Here is a 20894-nt window from a genome sequence, read left to right on the forward strand (position 1 = left end):
TACTATATCCCCAATATGATAGCAAAACAAAAAACTAAAACACAGACACTTTAATCTTAATAGGCAGAACTAATCCTTTAAAGCTCTTCAGTTAGGTTGACGTTCCTGGTGCTAATTGCAGTCCTAACACTCAAAATAAAGTGGAAGTAACCACAACAACACATTGCAAAATGTCTCACTCTGAACTATCTTTGTTAGTCCATTATATGTTAATCCTACAACTCTTTTGCTCGGAGTGTAATCACCAACATTTAAGTAACACCACTCTGTCCCATTATTGGGTCGTTAATTATAGGAAAAAGCAGAGATTTGGATGCATTCAGTCACAAAATAACACCTTTATTTTGCCATGTCCTCACCATTAACCCATTGAGCATTAGAGTAGCCTTTGTGCACCGAGTAGGTAATATAACTAATTAACAAAGTGGTATTTACTCGGAAAACATAATGAATGAATAAACACTGTGGTCTTTATTTTTTTTAACTCATTTATAAAGTCCAACATTCCAGATTCACAGGCAATTGTCTATTTTACAAGTGTTCTGTGGGAAACGGTAACCCAGTGTGGTAAATCACTGTATTATATTGTACTTACTATTCTTACTTGTTGCACTTACTGTTTGTTACATGCCTGGGTTTGTCCCTGCTGGTGCCGCCTCTGGCTCCGCCCCTCGGGCTCAAGTATAAAAGGTGGCTAACCTCCAGCCCTGCCCTCATTCTGGGACCGGCTGCCAGCAGGTATCTTTTAGCTGATTAACACCACAGTTTACTCTTCCAACTCTCATCTGTCGTCATTGATGGTACTGATGCACTATCAATTATCACAAAAACGAGAGTAGTGGAATAATCGAGGCTTTATTGAGCAAAGATGTTGTGCCTCCTGTAGCTGTAACCAGAATGGCTGCAGCACCGGCGAGCGCACACATTTATACGCCACCTACTGGGCGGAGCCAGCAGGCAGGGATTTACCCATGTACCTCTACTATATGGGCAGTGCCATAATACATGTAATACAACTAATGGTGACTCCCACATTCACCCCCTGTTAAAAAAGAGTCCGGCGGGGGTGGTGGAAACATTACAAGTTAAGTCTGTCGGGGGCCTTGACCCTCCTCTGCGATCGCCTCAGTCCTGGTGATGATGTGGGCGTCGACTTGGCCACCTGTGACTCCGGGAGCGTGTTGGCCTCATCTTCGTCACCCCTGAGTGGAACCAGTGGGGGGACGGATCCTACTGGGGTGGGGGCTGCAATGAGGTTCGCTGGAGGGAGGGTGAGTGGCGCAGGGGTGAGTGAGCAACTGGATGGGGGGGGGGGGTGGAGGGGTGTCAGGTCGGGTGTCCTGGGTGGGGACCCAGCGGGTGCCAGGACCCGGAGGGTGTGCCACGTAGGCGTACTGCGGGTTTGCATGTAGGAGGTGGACCTTTTCGACCAAGGGGTCCGACTTATGGGTCCGCACATGCTTCCGAAGGAGGACGGGTCCAGGAACTGTCAGCCATGTTGGGAGCGAGACCTCAGAGGTGGACTTCCTGTGGAAGGCAAACACATGTTCATGAGAATTCTCGTTGGTCGCGGTGCAGAGGAGCGATCGGAAGGAGTGGAGCACGTCAGGGAGGACCTCCTGCCAGCGGGAGACCGGGAAAATTGTAAACCGCAGGGCCAGCAGGATGGCCTACCAGACCGTCCCGTTCTCCCTCTCCACCTGCCCGTTTCCCCGGGGGTTGTATCTGGTCCTGCTCGAGGCAATGCCCTTGCTGAGCAGGAACTGATGCAATTCATCGCTCATAAAAGAGGATCCCCGATCGCTGTGGATGTAGGTGGGGGAACCATACAGAGTGAAGATGCTGTGCAGGGCTTTAATTACCATGGCAGGAGTCATATCGGGGCATGGGATGGCGAAAGGGAACCGGAAGTACTCGTCAATCACGTTGAGGAAGTACGTGTTGCGGTCGGTGGAGGGGAGGGCCCCTTTGAAGTCCATGCTGAGACACTCAAAGGGGCGGGAGGCCTTCACCAGGTGTGCTCAGTCTGGCCAGTAGAAGTGCGGCTTGCATTCTGCGCAGACCTGGCAGTCTCTGGTGACGGTCCTGACCTCCTCAATGGAGTAGGGCAGGTTGCGGGCCTTGATGAAATGGAAGAACCAGGTGACCCCCAGGTGGCAGAGGTCATAGTGGAGAGCCCGGGTCGGTCCACTTGTGCGCTGGCACATGTACCGCGGGATAGGGCATCGGGGGCTCGTTGAGCTTCCCTGGGCGATACAAAATCTCATAATTATAGGTGGAGAGCTCGATCCTCCACCTCAAGATCTTGTCATTTTTGATCTTGCACCGCTGTGTATTATTAAACATGAAGGCAACCGACCGTTGGTCAGTGAGGAGAGTGAATCTCCTGCCGGCCAGGTAATGCCTCCAATGTTGCACAGCTTCCACGATGGCTTGGGCCTCCTTTTCGACACAGGAGTGCCGAATTTCGGAGGCATGGAGGGTGCGGGAAAAGAAGGCCACGGGCCTGCCCGCCTGGTTCAGACTGACGGCCAGAGCTACGTCCGTTGCATCGCTCTCCACCTGGAAGGGGAGGGACTTGTCGACCACGTGCATCGTGGCCTTGGCGATGTCTGCCTTGATATGGTTGAAGGCCTGGCGGTTCTCAGCCTTCAGGGGAAAAACTGTGGACTGAATGAGTGGGCGGACCTTGTCCGCATAATTAGGGACCCACTGGGCATAGTAGGAAAAAAACCTCAGGCATCGTTTCAGGGCTTTGGGGTAGTGAGGGAGTGGGAGTTCCATGAGGGGGCGCATGCGGTCGGGGTCGGGCCCTAGGACCCAACGACATAGCCAAGGATGGCTAAACGGTTGGTGCGGAACACGCATTACTCCTTATTGTATGTGAGATTAAGGAGTTTGGCGGTCTGGAGGAATTTTTGGAGGTTCACGTCATGGTCCTGCTGATCGTGGCTGCAGATGGTGACGTTATCTAGGTACGGGAAGGTGGCCCGCAGTCCGTACCAGTCAACCATTCGGTCCATCTCTCGCTGGAAGTCCGAGACCCCATTAGTGACGCCGAAGGGAACCCTAAGGAAGTGATGGAGACGGCCATCTGCTTTGAACGCAGTGTATTGATGGTTCTCCGGGCGGATGGGGAGCTGGTGGTAGGTGGACTTCAGGTCCACTGTGAAAAGACTTGATACTGTGCAATCTGATTGCCCATGTCAGATATGCGTGGGAGGGGGTACGCGTTGAGCTGCGTGTACCGATTGATGGTCTGACTGCAGTCAATGGCCATCCTGTGCTTCTCCCCAGTCTTTACTACTACCACTTGAGCTCTCCAGGGCTGTTGCTGGCCTCAATGACCCCTTCCCGCAGATGCTGTTGGACCTCCGACCTGATGAAGGTCCTGTCCTGGGCACTGTACAGTCTGCTCCTAGTGGCAATGGGTTTGCAATCCGGGGTGAGGTGCGCAAACAGGGAAGGTGGATCGACCTTAAGGGTTGTGAGGCCGCAAACGGTGAGGGGGGGTAGGGGTCCGCCGAATTTTAAGGTTAGGCTTTGGAGATGGCACTGAAAGTCCAGGCCGAATAACAGGGCAGCGCAGAGGTGGGGGAGGAGGTAGAGCCGGACGTTGCTGAACTCTACGCCTTGGACGGTGAGGGTTGCGATGCAGTACCCCCGGATTTCCACGGAATAGGATCTGGAGGCCAGGGTGATTTTCTGGGTGACGGGGTGTATCGGGAGGGACCAGCGCCTTACAGTAGTGGGGTGGATGAAGCTCTCTGTGCTCCCGGAGTCAAAAAGGCAGGTCGTCTCGTGCCCATCGATCTTCACCGTCGTCGTCACGGTCGCGAGATTGCGGGGCCAGGACTGATCCAGGGTGATAGAGGCGAGTTACGGCAGATGCTGGGAGGTCCCAGGCTGGTAAGTGATGGTGGAGGTAGCGGCAGGCGATGAACGGCCAGACAGCAGGGGTCCTGAGACGCCATCCAAAATGGCGCTGAAGATGTCGGCGCCCACGGGCCGCACGTGGCTTGCCGTGAAGAAGATGGCAGCACCCACGGGCTGCACGTGGCTTGCGAAGGGGAAAATGGCGGCGCCCATGGGTCGCACGTGTAGGAATGTAGGGTGTAGGAATGCCAGGCCTGGAAACAGCGGCGACCGACCGGGCCTGGCAAACAGAAACAAAGTGTCCCTTCTTCCCACAGCCGTTGCAGGTCGCGCTCTGTGCCGGGCAGCGCTGTCTGGGGTGGTTATTTTGCCCGCAAAAATAGCACTTGGGGCCCCCCAGAGTTGGCTGGCTGCCGCACGACGCAGGCTTGCGGTGAGCTGGGTCCGCAGCTGGTGGGGCCCACGATGCCCACGAGGGTGCCGCGCGGTTGGAGGCGTAGGACTGGACGTTATGGGAGGTCACGTCTAACGAATTAGCAAGCTGCCTAGTTCCCGCAAGATCAAACGTGGTCCCTTCCAGTAGCCGCTGGCGGACGTACGCAGACTTCATGCCCGTAATGGAAGCGTCTCAAATTAAAAGTTTGGTGTGCTGGACTGCTGAAACTGCCTGGCAGTCGCAGTTCCTACCTAGAATGTGCAGGGCACACCAGAAATCGTCCAGAGACTCCCCGGGGAGTTGCTGTCTCGTGGCCATAAGGTGCCTGGCATATACACTCGATTGACTTGTCGAACGTAGTGTCCCTTCAGGAGCTCCATAGCTTCGGAGTAGGTGGGCGCATCCCGGATGAGAGGAAAAATGTCAGGGCTCACCCGTGAATAGAGGACTTGGAGCTTCTGCGAGTCCGAGGGTTCCTCAGCGGATGTTCGGAGGTAGCTTTCGAAGCAGGCTAGCCAGTGGTCAAAGACAGACGTAGCGTTGGCTGCTTGAGGGCTCAGCTGCAGGCGATCAGGCTTGATGCGGAGATCCATCATTTAAAAATCTTGCTCAATAAATTGATGCACTATCAATTACCACAAAGACGAGAGTAGTGGAATAATCGAGGCTTTATTGAGCAAAGATGTTGTGCCTCCTGTAGCTGGAACCAGAATGGCTGCAGCACCGGCGAGCGCACACATTTATACGCCGCCTACTGGGCGGAGCCAGCAGGCAGGGATTTACCCATGTACCTCTCCTATAAGAGCAGTGCCGTAATGCATGTAATACAACTAATGGTGACTACCACAGGTACATCACCCAGTATAAATGTTATTGTGAATCATCAAAGATAATTTGGTATTCAAACGGTTAAAGTGCAGCTGAATCGCTTCCATTTCATGTGGTCTTGTTAATACTGATGACTTAATAATTGGCTGGCAGATTTACCTTCTGAGGTGCAAGGCAGACAACAAAGCTTAGATTTTTTGTTTTCCTTCAGGTTGTGTGAAAGCCACCAGCTGACAAGCACAAAAGAGCCAGACATCAGAGAATGATGGAATTTTGAAGAAAACACCTTGTTCAACAGCTGCATTGCTGTAGTTGCCTGCAAAGAAACGCATTTTGATTAGTCTTTGACACATCTGCCTCCAACCGGACTGCTAAAAAACCCTTCATCTGACTTTGGTGGAAGTGATGAACATATAAGCAAACCCATTAAATACACCAAAACAGTAAAGAAGAAGGATTTAGATTTTTTACTGGAAAATGCAACAGACCACCTGCTAGTAGGAGGCATAGACAGATACTTTGTAGAATGGATAGAGGTTAGCACCTGTTGTCAGTGAAATGGAGCTGCTTAAAGCAACATCATCAAAATGCAAGACACTTATGTGTTCACAACTTTATTCTTACATTCACAGGACAACAAAAAAAAAACTATCAACAGACCAATAAAGCAATGCAGTGCCACCAATGGCAGAAGGGTAGAATTATATTGTCACAAGTTGACAGTGAATTTCCACTGTTAACTTGAACATGGGTATTTATAATGAAAAATGGTTGACAAGAAATGCATCAATTATTGGTTCTTTAACATATTATGGGAAATCAGAATGATGTAGTCTTCTTCCAAAAAATTAACCCTTTCCTAGATATTTATTGTTGCTTTCTCCCTTTCCCATACATATTAATAAGTCAGCTTTGTAACATTTCCATGTATTTTTAAGTTTGTTCCTGACTGACTTCTTATAAACCTTGAAATCTCCCCCATGGTAGTCTCCCAGGCACCATGCAGTTGTCAGATCACTTCATAGTCTTCTTGTCTAACTATTTCCGAAGGTATTAAACTTCCCTTCTGAGATAGTAATGTACGTGTACATTTTGCAGTGCAGCATATCCCAGGTGTCGTGTTATTCACCCTGGGGTAACATGGACTGCAACTGGATGCAGTTGTACTTGAAAGTAGACTCCAAACTGGGAGACCACCTTCTAATGTTCTGCCTGGTGATTGGCTGTGTTCTGTCCTGTGTGTTGATTGGCTATACTGGGTGTCTGTCACTGCCTGTCTGTATCTCATTATGTGCATAAGTGCAAATCATGACATCTCCCCTTTTTAGAAAAAAATATTGGTTGCTTGGAGAATATGCGACTGTATTTACATGTGGTACTATTTACAATAAATGGCGAGTGGATGAGTATATACATAAGAGGCGTCTAGCGTGCAAATACAGAACAAAATTTACAAGATAAATGTCTATAAGTCCAATCTATGGGGCTTGCGTCTGATCCTTGTCAATCGCCTGAGAGGTGGAGGTGGGGACGACGGTGCCTTGATAGGCGGGATTGCTGCCAGATTGGTGTGTTGAATGTGCAGAGCTTCCTGCTGGACTCATCCAGTTGTATCTGCCAGAAACCACGTGCTGCATCTAGCTTCGTGAAGAATTTGGTGTGTGCCATCTCACTGGTCAGTTCCTCCCGCTTCGGGATTGGGTAGTGTTCCCGCATTATGTTCCGTCCATGCATATCCGCAACTCTCCTGAGGGCTTCTTCACACAGACCATCGAGCTGACCCAGTCAGTCGGTTCCGTCATTTTGGAGATGATGCCCTGGTCTTGGAGCTCCTGTAGCTGTGCCTTTAAACGTTCCTTCAGAGGAGCCGGCACCTGGCGTGGTGCATGGATTACAGCCGTGGCATCAGGCCTGAGAAGGATCTTGTAGCCGTATGGCAGAGTGCCCATTCCATCAAACCCACCTGGATATTGAGCAAGGATGTCATCAATGTCAACCTGAAGATCCACATTGGAAGAAGACATGGCATGGACTTGCTGTACGAGGTTGAGTAGCTTGCATGCATGGGCACCAAGTAGGGATGCCTTATCAGGCTTGACGATTTCGAATCGCAGTGTGACATTGTTGGTCTTGTTGGAGATGAATAGATGACAAGGTCCTAGAGCAGTTATGGCATTGCCATTATAATTGAGGGGCTGGCAGGCTGGCGGAAGAATTTTGGGTTGCTTTTTAATTGGTCAAAATCAGCTTGAGAGATGAGATTGGCAGAAGCACCAGCATCCAGCTTGAACTGTATGCTGCATTGATTTACGTGTATGACAGCACGCCATTGGTCCGCGGAGTCCACATTGAGGATAGATAGGCATCTTGCTGAATTTTAGGAGGCATACTCACATGTAGTGATGATGCCCACACGATAGGGTGACTCCAGGCAGTCGTCCTCTGGATCCGTAGTGCTACCAGGATCAGAATCCAGTAAACCTTGCTGTACACATCAAACGCGCTTGCGTTGAAATTGGGATCGCTGGCCCTTGACTGGTGGTGCAGACCTGCACAAGGCTGCATAATGTACAGGCTGCCTGCAATTTAAACATTGCCTGCCTTTTGCAGGGCATTGCCGCTTTAAGTGGGCGGTGCCGCAGTTCGGGCATGTCATGATGTTGACGTTGTTACGCTCCGTGCGTCATCGCACATGCGCAATGCGGTCAGCCGACATTCGCACCTGCGCAGTTTGGCTTTCGGCCGCTTCGTTCTCCCATTCGTGTTGCGCATGCATGGGGCCCCGGGAAAAGCACGCAAAATGGCCTCTTTCATCGCTACTGAGGCGCTGCATCTGGTCGATGGCAAGTTTTTCGTATTCTGCCGATTTGAAACAGGAGTACCAATTTCTCGCATGCTCATGCACTATACACATCTCGATTGCGGCTGGCAGGGTCATGTGCTTAATTTTGAGGAGTTGCTCCCGCAAGGAATCGGAGTGCACCCCAAACACGATCTGATCCCTGATCATGGAATCAGCGGTTTCACCATAATTGCAGTAATGCGCTAATATACGGAGATGAGTTAGAAAGGATTGGAACGGTTCATCCTTACCCTGAAGGCGTTGCTGGAAGATATAGCGCTCAAAGCTATCGTTTGTTTCGACTTCACAGTAACCGTCAAACTTCTTCAAAACGGTCTTGAATTTGGTCTTGTCCTGGCCGCCGGTAAAATTAAGCGAGTTGAAAATTTGGATGGCTTGGTCCCCCGCAGTTGATAGGAGCAGCGAGATTTTTCTGGCATCGGACACATCCTCGAGGCCTGGGGCCTCAATGTAGAGAAGGAACCTTTGCTTGAAGACCCGCCAGTTGGCGCGAGATTGCCGGAGATCCGTGGCTGTGGAGGGGCATGGATCTTCTCCATGCCGCTGGAAGGCACTTGCTGGTCGTCACAGAATCACTCGAGGTAAACCACTTCGAGAAAGTAGACTACTGGTACCATGTTGTGTTATTCACCCTAGGATAACACGGACTGCAACTGGATGCAGTTGTACTTGAACGTAGACTCCAAACTGTGAAGTTAGTTCAATATGCTTTATTGAACTTGTTAAGCAGTGCACACAGTTCGCTGTGGGTTTGACACTCTACTAATCTAAGTATGCTTACTATAACTAATTAGACCAGACTAGCTCTGAGCCACGTGTAGAAGGTGCTAACTGATATATACACCCTGACTGTCACGACAGTTGTCACCAGTGGAAAGAGGCAGAGTGCTGATGCCTCGTATGTTTTATAGTGGGAGACCACCTTCTAGTGTTCTGCCTGGTGATTGGCTGTGTTCTGTCCTGTGTGTTGATTGGCTGTACTGGGTATCTGTCACTGCCTGTCTGTATCTCATTATGTACATGAGTGCATATCATGACACCAGGTTGAGTGACCAAATGTCAAACATCTCCATTTTATCTAATGTCACCTTGACCGCCCTCGTCTTGAACTCCTCCCCCTACTCCCATGCTGTCCATGCCACTTTTCCCACCAATATCACACCAACCAACTTCAATGCAAGCTTTCAGAACAGTGTCTCTTAGATACTCGAGCCTCACTTTAGGGGAGGCAATCGTCTAATGGTATTGTCACTGGACTAGGAATCCAGAGATCCAGAGTAATGCCCTGTGGACCTGGTTTCGAATCCCACCAGGGCAGATGGTGGAATTTGAATTTAATAAAAATGTGGAATTAAAAGTGTGATGATGACCATGATACCATTGTTGACTGTCGTAAAAACCCATCGGGTTCACTAATGTTCTTTAGTGAAGGAAATCTGTCATCCTTCCCGGTCTGGCCCACATGTGACTCCAGACCCACAGCAATGTGGTTGACTCTTAACTGCCCTCTGGGATGGGCAGAAAATGCTTGCCCAGCCAGCGACGCCCACATTCCAAGAAAAAGTCTGAAAATCGTTGTATGCAAATTAAGACCTTATTTACTTTTACTTAGAATCAAAAAGTAATTGTAATTTGGCATTGAGACAATGCAATTGATCGCTTGGCTCACCCTTTGTTAGAACACAGTTTTGTCTGGAGTGAAGTCCCTCTTCATGCTGTTTTTGTCTTTTCTAGTTTCTTCTTTTTCGATGTGCATGTTGTGTGGTCCCAGTGTTTTTCACTTTATTTCAAATGCCCTTACTTGCTGTTTCATTTATTTCCTACACTTTCCTACCAGTTTTGTTGTCAGCTTTACCAGGTCGACATTTACAAACCTGAACACCATAATACTACACCTTCCCTCAATTTTTATCCAAATGTATTTCCAATAATATTTACATGCGACCTGTTTTCCCCCGAAGTGTCTGATTTTACAGATTCAGATGGTCTGGAGGCTTTACAACTCTTGCAGACATCATTCTTTTCAAGTTTGGAAGAGTGGTATCTCAATTGCTTTCAGCTGACTTAATTGGTAGGAGTTGAAGTTAGAAAACTTCATGGGCGTCATTCTCCGCCGGCGGGAGTCTCCGTTCTGCCGGCACCGGGGGGTTTACCGACGGCGTGGGGCTGCCCCACAATGGGAAACCCCATTGACCGGCCGGTGTTACGGAGACTCCCGCTGGCCGGTCGATGCAGAAATGTGGCGGGGCGGGTAGGAGAATTTCGCCCCATGTTTCAAAATCTGGGTGTTTTTTTGTTCTCCTTAGTGTTGTATTTTTCTTTGTCAACAATCTGTCCATACATACATAGATACATAGAAGATAGGAGCAGGAGGAGACCTTTTGGCCCTTCGAGCCTGCTCCGCCATTCATCACAATCATGGCTGATCATCCAACTCAATAGCCTAATCCTGCTTTCTCCCATAGCCTTTGATCCCATTCTCCCCAAGTGCTAAATCTAGCCGCCTCTTGAATATATTCAAAGTTTTAGCATCAACTACTTCCTGTGGTGATGAATTTCACAGGCTCACCACTTTTTAGGTGAAGAAATGTCTCCTCATCTCTGTCCGAAATAGTTTACCCTGAATCCTCAGACTGTGACCCCTGGTTCTGGACACACCTATCATTGGCAACATCTTCCCTGCATCTACCCTGTCTAGTCCTCTTAGAATTTTGTAAGTCTCGATGAGATCCCCCCTCATTCTTCTGAACTCCAGCGAGAACAATCCTAACCTAGTTAATCTCTCCTTATATGACAGTCCCGCCATCCCTGGAATCAGTCTGGTAAACTTTCGCTGCACTCCCTCGAGAGCAAGAACATCCTTCCTCAGAAAAGGAGACCAAAGCTGCACACAATATTCTTGGTGTGGCCTCACCAAGGCCCTGTATAATTTCAGCAACACATCCCTGCTTCTATACTCGAAACCTCTTGTAATGAAGGCCAACATACCATTCGCCTTCTCTACCGCCTGCTGCCACCTGCATGCTTACCTTCAGCGACTGGTGCACAAGAACCCTCAGGTCCCACTGCACACTCCCTCTCCCAATTTACAACCATTCAGGTAGTAATCTGCCTTCCTGTTTTTGCTTCCACAGTGAATAACCTCACACTTATCCAAATTATACTGCATCTGCCATTGATTTGCCCACTCGCCCAACCTGTAGGATCCCTGCATCCTCGTCACAGTTCACCCTCCCACCCAACTTGGTATCATCTGCAAATTTTGAGATGTTACATTTTGTTCCCTCATCCAAATCATTAATATATATTGTGAAAAGCTGGGGTCCCAGCACCGATCACTGTGGCACCCCACTAGTTACTGCCTGCCAATTTGAAAAGGACCCATTAATTCCTACTCTTTGTTTCCTCTCTGCCAACCAGTTTTCTATCCACTTCAATACAATCCTTGATCGGATACCAGGAGTTTAACCCTCTCCTTCCAGAGAGAATGTTCACTCCATTCATTCAAAGAGTGGACTGATGTTTTCTTTTTTGATACAGTCCACCATGTGCTTTCTGGTAGTTGAAGGTTTACCTCCCCTATGTCTGAATGTTCCTCATCTTTGAGCGCAACTGCAGTTTGGCTTCTAATGCTATACTCTGTTTCTTCAGGTGTACCTCTGCCTCCTTGAGTTTTGTCTTGGTGCGTTGGTCGCTGCTTCTCTCCTGCTCCAGGATTGATTTCATGTTGTGTGTGTATTATGATCCCAGTCCAGACACCAACAGTAGGTAAGATACTGGACAGAAACCCCAATATTTTAGTTCAATTTTGTAAGACAGTGAGGAAACGATATCTTGTTCCAGGAATGATTTCAAGCAAATATAAGGATATGGTATACTAAAACAAACGTTATTACTAATACAGTATTAAAATACCTTAACATCACACAAGAAAATAGTTTACAATTACCCTTTAAGCAATGTTAATCAATACAGTGACTCAATAACCCTTAACTGCTATCTTTATTTCTACTCAAACAATAGAACCCTTTCAGATCTCAATAAACTTTTAGATAGAAGACCCAGGCCTACTTGCATAAGAGATGATCTTTGAAACTGTTTTATGAGATAGACCTGAATCCTGTCAGAACAATACATTATCTGAAGTCTTCAGAAACTGTCTTCATGGTTTAATGTCCAGGAACCCACTCAACAATCTCTGCTTCTCAGCTAAAATGCCTGGTACTCTAGCTCTTCCCATTAGCTACATCATCTTACCAAGCTGAAACACAATGGGCTGGATTCTCCGCTGTTGGGATTCTCCGTTGCGCCGGCAGCCCGGGGATTTCCCGACGGTGTGGGGCTGCCCACAATGGGAAACTTCATTGTCCAGTTGGCAAGACGGAGAATCCTGGGGGCGGGCCGCACCAGAAATCTGGTGCGGCAGGATAGAGAATCCCGTCCCATGTGTCTAATGAACTACTCCACAGGGAAATTCCTGAATACAAACAAAAATCCATTAGCCCAAGCCTTTATGATGCCTTAATTGTACCTCTGTCTCCCAAAAAGCCTAACTGTCTTGCAAACCAAGATTTTGAGAAATGTCACTGCAGCAGTCATACACACACACGAACCCAGGCATTTAACCGTTATTGCACCAAATACATATAATACAATATATCTGAAATTCCCACGTTCATCACATGTGTGAGCTTGAAGTTCCAGCTTTAGACATAGACTTAGAACATACAGTGCAGAAGGAGGCCATTCGGCCCATCGAATCTGCACTGACCCACTTAAGCCCTCCCTTCCACCCTATCCCCAAAACCTTTAACTCCTACTAACCTTTTTGGACACGAAGGGCAATTTAGCATGGCCAATCCACATAACCTGCACGTCTTTGGACTGTGGGAGGAAACCGGAGTACCCGGAGTAAATCCACGCAGACACAGGGAGAATGTGCAGACTGTAGGAGCGGTTTCAAGACGTGTGTATTGAGTCAGCTTCCACATGGGGTTATTCCCTGTGGCTCAACTCAGTACAGAGAGGAAAAGACACATCGACAATCTGGACAAGATGGCTATTTAATCAAGCTTGTTACGTGTACACAGAGAATAGACCTGGCTATCTGCCAAGATCTGTTCTGCTGAACAAAGACCAGAACATAGTACTTAGACAATTTTCAAAAATCAGGAGCCCACCCCAGTTGGACGCCATCCAATCCCTGAAGCTGCTACGTTTAAACTTATCCAATAGAATTGCAAGTAATGTTTAAACTTCACCCAGTAGAATTGCAAGCAGCGCATGATTGATCTTCATCCTTACAGCTGTGCTTACTAGTAATTTGCTATGAATTCATTGTCTGTGAAAAGCAGGATAGCAAAACCCACATCCTGGATTGTTTCACAAAGACAAGATATCAGAAGTGACGTCCTTTTGGTCAAGTTAGCTATCCGAAATCCCATTTGATTACTTATTACTGCTATGTCCTAAAAATACATGTTTAATAGTTAATAAGGATTACTCAGTACACTCCCTATAATTCATCTCACTCCTTAATAAAGTAACCTATGTAAAACTACTCTTGTGGCATGCTAGCTATTCAGTTTTAAGAGGTATCATCGCTGAACCCCCCCCCCCCCCCCCCTTTCACAGACTCCGTACAGACAGTGACCCAAGGCAGGAATCGAACCTGGGATCCTGGCACTGTGAAGCAATAGTGCTAACCACTGTGCTACCATGCCGCCAGGCAATTGCCGGGCAAGGATTAAATAAATACATGCGATAACTTCGAAAAGGTCAAGAAGTCCTTTGACACCTACTTTAATCTAAGAAGTATTGAAATTTTGGAGAGAGTAACATTTAATAAGAGGAACCAGTTGCAAATAGAATTGCAAATAGGCAACGTTTTAGGACAATTTTTTAAAAAATCAAATGTATTCCTTGATTTAAGAGTGATGACCTCACTCTGTTAGTCCCTTGGAATGAGGAGGACACTCGCCATGGAGTACAACCAATAGCAAGAACCTGTGTTTGGAGTATTTTAATATGGCTGTTATGCTGAGTTACCACACACACCTGGCTGACCAGGAGATTCTCCCACTCTCACTGGCTGCCATAGATCCATTGGAAACATTTTCAAGTTGACAATAAAAGTGTTTAGCCATGTTATGAACACACCTTCCGTGGCTATCAAGGCCCAGAGTGGCACTTGGACATCAGAGGCAGTAGCGCTACCAGTGCACCACAAGACCACAAGTGGTGACCCTATGCCATTTAATTAATACAGTTGGAAACAGGCTGAACACAAACAAAAACAGTTTTAACTAGTGTTTTAACCAGTGGTTTAACCCAGCACTTTTGAATAAACGTATTTCATTTAACTAAAAATTTAATTCATATTTGAAAACTTTTCAGAGGTGCAGATTAGTGTCCTAATATCAGATGTGTTATCCCGAAACAGGACTGAGCAAAGGTGCGATGGCAAAAAGACCCAGTTCCATTTCTGCTGGCAACAAATTTAAGGGGCATGGGGCAGGAAGCCCCACTGCCTCTACTGGAAGGCCCAAGGTCAGATCTTTCAGGATTCACCAGGGCAGGCTGGCTTCAGAAGCCCTCTGTGAATGGCCGAGTAAGGAGAACAGCATTGAAAACCGGGCAGAAGGCCAAGAAATGTCTTGAGGGGAAACATGTGATGCAGTGGTTAGCACTGGGACTGCGGCGCTGTGGTCCCGGGTCCGAATCCCGGCCCTGGGTCACTGGCCGTGTGGAGTTTGCACATTCTCCCCATGTCTGCGTGGGTTTCACCTCCACAACCCAAAGATGTGCAGATTAGGTGGATTGGCAACACTAAAATTGCCCCTTAATCAGAAAAAGAAATTAAAAAATTACCTACTCTAAATTTAAAAAAAAAAGAAATTTCTTGAAAGCCCAGTTCCAGGAATTTTCAAACCACACAAATGACTATGAAAATCCAATTTGTGCTAGACATGACTCACAGTTGAATTTCCACAATCTTTTACAATGGTTTGGTCAATTTTAGGTGAATTCACTGGAGAAACCAACACAATGTCATGGAAACTTTCTTCGATCAGCACCTTCTACCATCTATAAGGACAATAGCAGCAGGTGCGTGGAAACATCACCACCTGCAATTTCCCCTCCAAAAGACACTGCATCGTGACTTGGAAATATATCACCATTCCTTCACTGACGCTTTCATAATATCCACTCATGTATATAATGAGATGCAGACAGGCAGTGATTGACACACAGGATAACCAATGAACACACACGACACAGAACAACAAATCACCAGACAGGACACTACCACTATAAAACACACAAGGCATTAAGACTCTCCCTCTTCTCACAGGATACAGCTACAGAAATAGGCCGTGAGCACCGTCTCCACGTGACAGAGAGCTAGTCTGGTCAAGCCAGTCAGAGGTTATCAGTTTAGATTAATAGAGTGTCAACCCACAGCAGATTATGTACAGCAACCAGCATGTTCAAAAAAACAGTGTTGGACCATCTCCTACGTCGGAAGCCTATTTCTAGATTCACTGCATCCAGTTGCAGTCAATGTTAAACCAACTCAGATGACACATCATGGTACCAGGGAACTATTAACTCTAACAAACCTACGTCGAATGAATCTGCAACGACCAGCAAGCAACCATCCAGCGGCATGGAAAAGATCCAGCCCCCTCCGCAACTCCGGACCTCGGGCAACCTCGGCGCCAACTGGAAAGTCTTCAAACAGATGTTCCTCCTGTACATCGAGGCCTCCGACCTCGAGGCAGCATCGGATGCCAGGAAGATCGCGCTGTTCCTGTCGACTGCGGGGGATCACGCCATCCACATCTTTAATTCGCTCACGTTTGCCGATGGCGAAGACAAGACGAAGTTCAAGACAGTTCTGCTGAAATTCGACAGCCACTGCGAAGTGGATTGGATTGGATTTGTTTATTGTCACGTGTACCGAGGTACAGTGAAAAGTATTTTTCTGCGAGCAGCTCAACAGATCATTAAGTACATGGGAAGAAAAGGGAAGAAAAGAAAATATATAATAGGGCAACACAACATATACAATGTAACTACATAAGCACTGGCATCGGGTGAAGCATACAGGGTGTAGTGTTAATGAGATCAGTCGATAAGAGGGTCATCTAGGAGTCTGGTGACAGTGGGGAAGAAGCTGTTTTTGAGTCTGTTCGTACGTGTTCTCAGACTTCTATATCTCCTGCCCAATGGTAGAAGTTGGAAGAGTGAATAAGCCGGGTGGGAGGGATCTTTGATTATGCTGCCCACTTTCCCCAGGCAGCGGGAGGTGTAGATGGAGTCACTGGATGGCAGGCAGGTTTGTGTGATGGACTGGGCTGTGTTCACGACTCTCTGAAGTTCCTTGCGGTGCTGGGCCGAGCAGTTGCCATACCAGGCTGTGATGCAGCCCGATAGGATGCTTTCTATGGTGCATCCGCAAAAGTTGGTACGGGTTAATGAAGACATGCCGAATTTCCTTAGTTTCCTGAGGAAGTATAGGCGCTGTTGTGCTTTCTTGGTGGTAGCGTCGACGTGGATGGACCAGGACAGATTTTTGGAGATGTGCACCCCTAGGAATTTGAAACTGCTAACCATCTCCACCTCGGCCCCGTTGATACTGACAGGGGTGTGTACAGTATTTTGCTTCCTGAAGTCAATGACCAATTCTTTAGTTTTGCTGTCATTGAGGGAGAGATTGTTATCGCTACATCACCCACTAGGTTCTTTATCTCCCGCCTGTATTCTGACTCGTCGTTATTCGAGATCCGGCCCACTATGGTCGTATCGTCAGCAGACCTGTAGGCGGAGTTGGAACCAAGTTTTGCCACGCAGTCGTAAAAAAGTCCACAGTGTTCCAGTGGCTTCCCGCACATCAAACGGAGTAGCTTGAGCTGAAGGCGAAGCTCACCACAGCCCCAGTACTGGCGTTCTTTGCCCCGACCAAGGATACCAAGATATCCACAGACACAAGCCAGGCCGGCATTGGGGCGGTGCTCCTCCAGAGAGACGACTCCTCGTCCTGGGCTCCAGTGGCATATGCATTCAGGCCCATGACTCCGACCGAACAACGGTATGCCCAGATCGAAAAAGTGCTTGGGTCTCCTGACAGGAATAGTCAAGTTTCATGACTACGTATGCAGCCTGCCAAAGTTCACAGTGGAAACAGCCCACAGGCCTTTAGTCCACATAATCCATCGGCTGCAGCGAATTCTTCTTCGTCTCCGCCAATATAACTTTGAACTCGTCTACACACCGGGTAAGGAGCTGATCATCGCGGATGCCCTATCCCGATCCATCACCGCGCCATGTGAACAGGGCAACTTCATTCACCACATTGAGGCACAGGTACAGTTGTGTGCCAGCAACGTCCCGGCAACTGATGAACGAGTTGTCCAAATACACGAAGAAACTGCCAAAGATCCTCTACTGCAGCATGTGATGCAACATCTCGCCCATGGCTGGCGAAAGGGGCAGTGCCCCCAGTTCTTCAACATTAAGGACGAGTTAACGGTTGTTAAGGGGATCCTTCTTAAACTGGATAGAATCGTCATTCCCCAAAGCATGCAAACCATGGTGCTCAGACAGATCCATGAGTGTCACCTTGGGATCGAGAAATGCCGACGCAGAGCTCGGCAGGCAGTTTACTGGCCTGGCATCAGCCAGGACATTGCCAACACGGTCCTCAACTGCACAACATGCCAGAAATCACAACCATCCCAGCCCAAGGAAACACTGCAACAGCACGAGATCGTGACCTCTCCGTGGTCCAAGGTGGGGATAGACCTCTTTCACACAAATGGCCGTGATTATGTGCTTTTAGTCGACTACTTCTCCAGCTATCCGGAAGTGGTGAAACTGTCGGACCTCACGTCCAAGTCAGTCATCAAAGCCTGTAAAGAGACGTTTGCCAGGCACGGGATACCACTCACAGTAATGAGTGACAAGGTCCATGTTTCTACAGCCAAGAGTGGTCCGACTTTGCACGGTCCTACAACTTCCGGCATATAACATCCAGTCCCCATTACCCGCAATCAAACGGGAAGGCCGAGAAGGGGTTTCATATTGTCAAGCGGTTGCTGTGCAAGGCTGCAGACTCAGCCTCTGATTTTAATCTGGCACTGTTGGCATACAGGGCAACCCCTCTGTCGACTGGTTTGTCTCCGGCGCAGCTGCTCATGAACCGCAACCTGAGGACGACTGTTCCAGCCATCCATGTTTCAGACCTTGACCGCCTCACGGTGCTGCAGAAAGTGCAGCGATCCAGGGACCAGCAGAAGATCACGTATGATGCTCATGCCACTGATCTGCCTGCGCTGGCTCCATAAGATGTTGTTCGCATCCAGTTGCCTAGGGAGGCTGGTCAGCCCCAGCTGTTGTCATCAGACAGACCGCCCCCAGGTCTTTCGTTGTTCAAATGGTGATGGCTCCATTATACGGCGCAACAGGAGGGCGCTGCGGGAAGTTGCCTGCCCACCACCTGACCGCATTTCTTCGCATGTCATCATGCCGCCTCAGGGCATCTCGCACCACGTGGCCACCGATCTGGCAGCAATCCCGCCTGTCCACGAGGCCACCGGTTTGGCAGCAATCCCGCCTGTCCAGGTGCCGGCGTCCCCCCCTCCACCTTTGAGGCGATCAACAAGATTTTGGCGCCCACCACAAAGACTGAATCTATAGACTTGAATCCTGTAAATTTTGTTCAGTTTGCTCTGTGTCCGGTACAATTAATCTAATTTTACAACTTTCTCTCCATTCACCTTCCTTCTCCTAAATATACTGGCTCATATTACAGCCCAGTTCCACAGGCATTGGATGTCTTCCATCTTGAAAGGTGTACCTTACTAAATGGCAAAAAGGGAGATGTTGGTGTGCAGGGGTAAACTCCCTGGGCCCGAAGCTCTGGATTCAAGTCCCACTTGATGACCATTTATGGTGTATGCATAACGTGGGTAAACAGGTTGAATATCAGTCCTTCCAATATGCTCAATAGCAGGAACACAAATGTTCGGAGAGTTCCCTGGGAATCTATACCATAGAAGTGAGTGGTTGTGATCCAATGACCACGCTGCGTCTGATAAAATCCGGGAGACCCAGCTCCCAGAATCTATCCGGCTCGCTACGTTATGTGAGATCTAATGCGATCTCATGAGACGTTGCAATGTAAATCCCACCCACTATGGGCAGGAACACTTTTTGGCAAATTTGTATATTAGAGCGAGTTAGTCTCACTCTAATATGCAGATTTCCGAGGTACCTGAGGCTTTGGGATTCATCTCCTTCGCCTTAAAGACCTCGGGCGAGTGCCGTTCAGCACTGGTCCTCACAAACGGGGACCAGATGGAACAGCACTCATGAGAGTCTCCCAGAGGATCGGAGGCTGCAGCTGCATGCCCATTGGGCAGGGTGATATCCTGGCACTTCTGGTTCCGCCTGGGAATCCTGGCAGTGCCACCTGGGTGCCATCCTGGCATTGCCAAGGTGCCCATGTGCCATTGCCAGCTGGCATGAACACTGCAAGGGTGCCAAGTTGGCACTTCCAAGGTGCCAAGCTGGCATTTTATTGCCCGTGCGTGATCGGACTGGGGGTGCCCTGCATGGGAGTTGGGGGGGGGTGCAGGGGGAGCAGGGAACCCTCCCATATTGCGCTCGGGCTGTGGGGAGGTCGGGGATCGCTTTGGGGTTTCGGAGATCGGGTCGCCGGATGGGGGGGGTTCCAGCGAGCATAGCTCCCAGTGTACAAAACGGGGCTATGTGCGGCCTCTGCCACGCATTCCCCACTGAGGCCCCTTAAACAATGCAAGTTACATTGAATAGCCATGTGTTTCTCAGTGCTGTGAGCACCGGGAAACATGTAGCTAAACGCGCTCGCTATGGGACTTTGTTCCTATTTGGTTGAACCAAACTCAATGCAAACCACTGCAATTCTTTGCCAAGCATAATCATGGGCCAATCCAATGGAGGTCCATGGTTGTCATTTCCCTTATTAGGCTTGGTACCTGGATGAGGAGGAATGAATCAATGTTATCAAAGTCAAACTAATCCTGCCTTCACCTAATGTCCACACATATTCATATTTTACGTCACAAAGGCCCAAATGTTTATGGGACGAGGTGCCTCACACTGTGTGCAGTGAGCGAGACCATTTCCTGCACTCTTTGGCTTTTGTCATATACTTTGCTGGAAATGTGAGTTGATAAAAGCACAACAAGGTCAAAAGGACCTCTTAGGACCTTTGCAAATGACAGGATCAACAGTCTATCTCCCTGAAAAACAAGGGGCGAAATTCTCTGTTATCGGCGCAAAGTCCGCCAATCGGCGCCAAAAACGGTGCAAATCCGACCTTCATCACGCCGCCCCAAACGTCGCAAAGTCTCCGGCCCGGAATGGGCTAGCAGCGACGAGACGGGATCCGCGCTTGCTCACGTGCTTCACACCTTGCGGCGTCATACACGCCGCACGGCGTGACGGCTCATCAGGACGCGCTGCTCCCCCCCACCCCACCGGAACACCCGACCGGATGGCCGCCCGCCGCTCAGCCCCGAGGTTCCAGTCATGGGATGTGGAGGCGCTCCTGGACGCAGTGGAGCAGAGGAGGGAGTCCCTGTATCCCGGACACGGCCGCAGAGTTGCCCCACGCCACAGCCGGTGTCTGTGGAGGGACATGGCAGAGGCCGTCACCACTGTGGCCCTGACACCACGGACAGAAGGTGAACAACCTCGTCAGAGCAGCCAGGGTGAGCCTCCCCCCCCTGCCCGATATCCATTTCCCCCATATCCCCCTCCCCCATATCCCCCATATCCCCCTCCCCCATATCCCCCCTCCCACATATCCCGGCTCCCCCATATCCCCCCTCTCCCATATCCCCC

General features: G+C 48.9%; 1 long non-coding RNA gene across 2 annotated transcripts in view; it reads right to left on the reverse strand.

Moving 5' to 3' along the window:
• Positions 1–270: 270 nt before the first annotated feature.
• Positions 271–20894, reverse strand: part of LOC140408934 (uncharacterized) — a 45063-nt gene continuing 24439 nt past the window's right edge. For both annotated transcript variants that reach the window (XR_011940241.1, XR_011940242.1), the window contains exon 3: positions 271–5456. This is a non-coding gene — a long non-coding RNA (uncharacterized lncRNA). The remainder of the gene's footprint in view (positions 5457–20894) is intronic.

This window comes from Scyliorhinus torazame, chromosome 3, assembly GCF_047496885.1.
Source record: "Scyliorhinus torazame isolate Kashiwa2021f chromosome 3, sScyTor2.1, whole genome shotgun sequence".
In the NCBI taxonomy this organism is placed as follows: domain Eukaryota; kingdom Metazoa; phylum Chordata; class Chondrichthyes; order Carcharhiniformes; family Scyliorhinidae; genus Scyliorhinus; species Scyliorhinus torazame.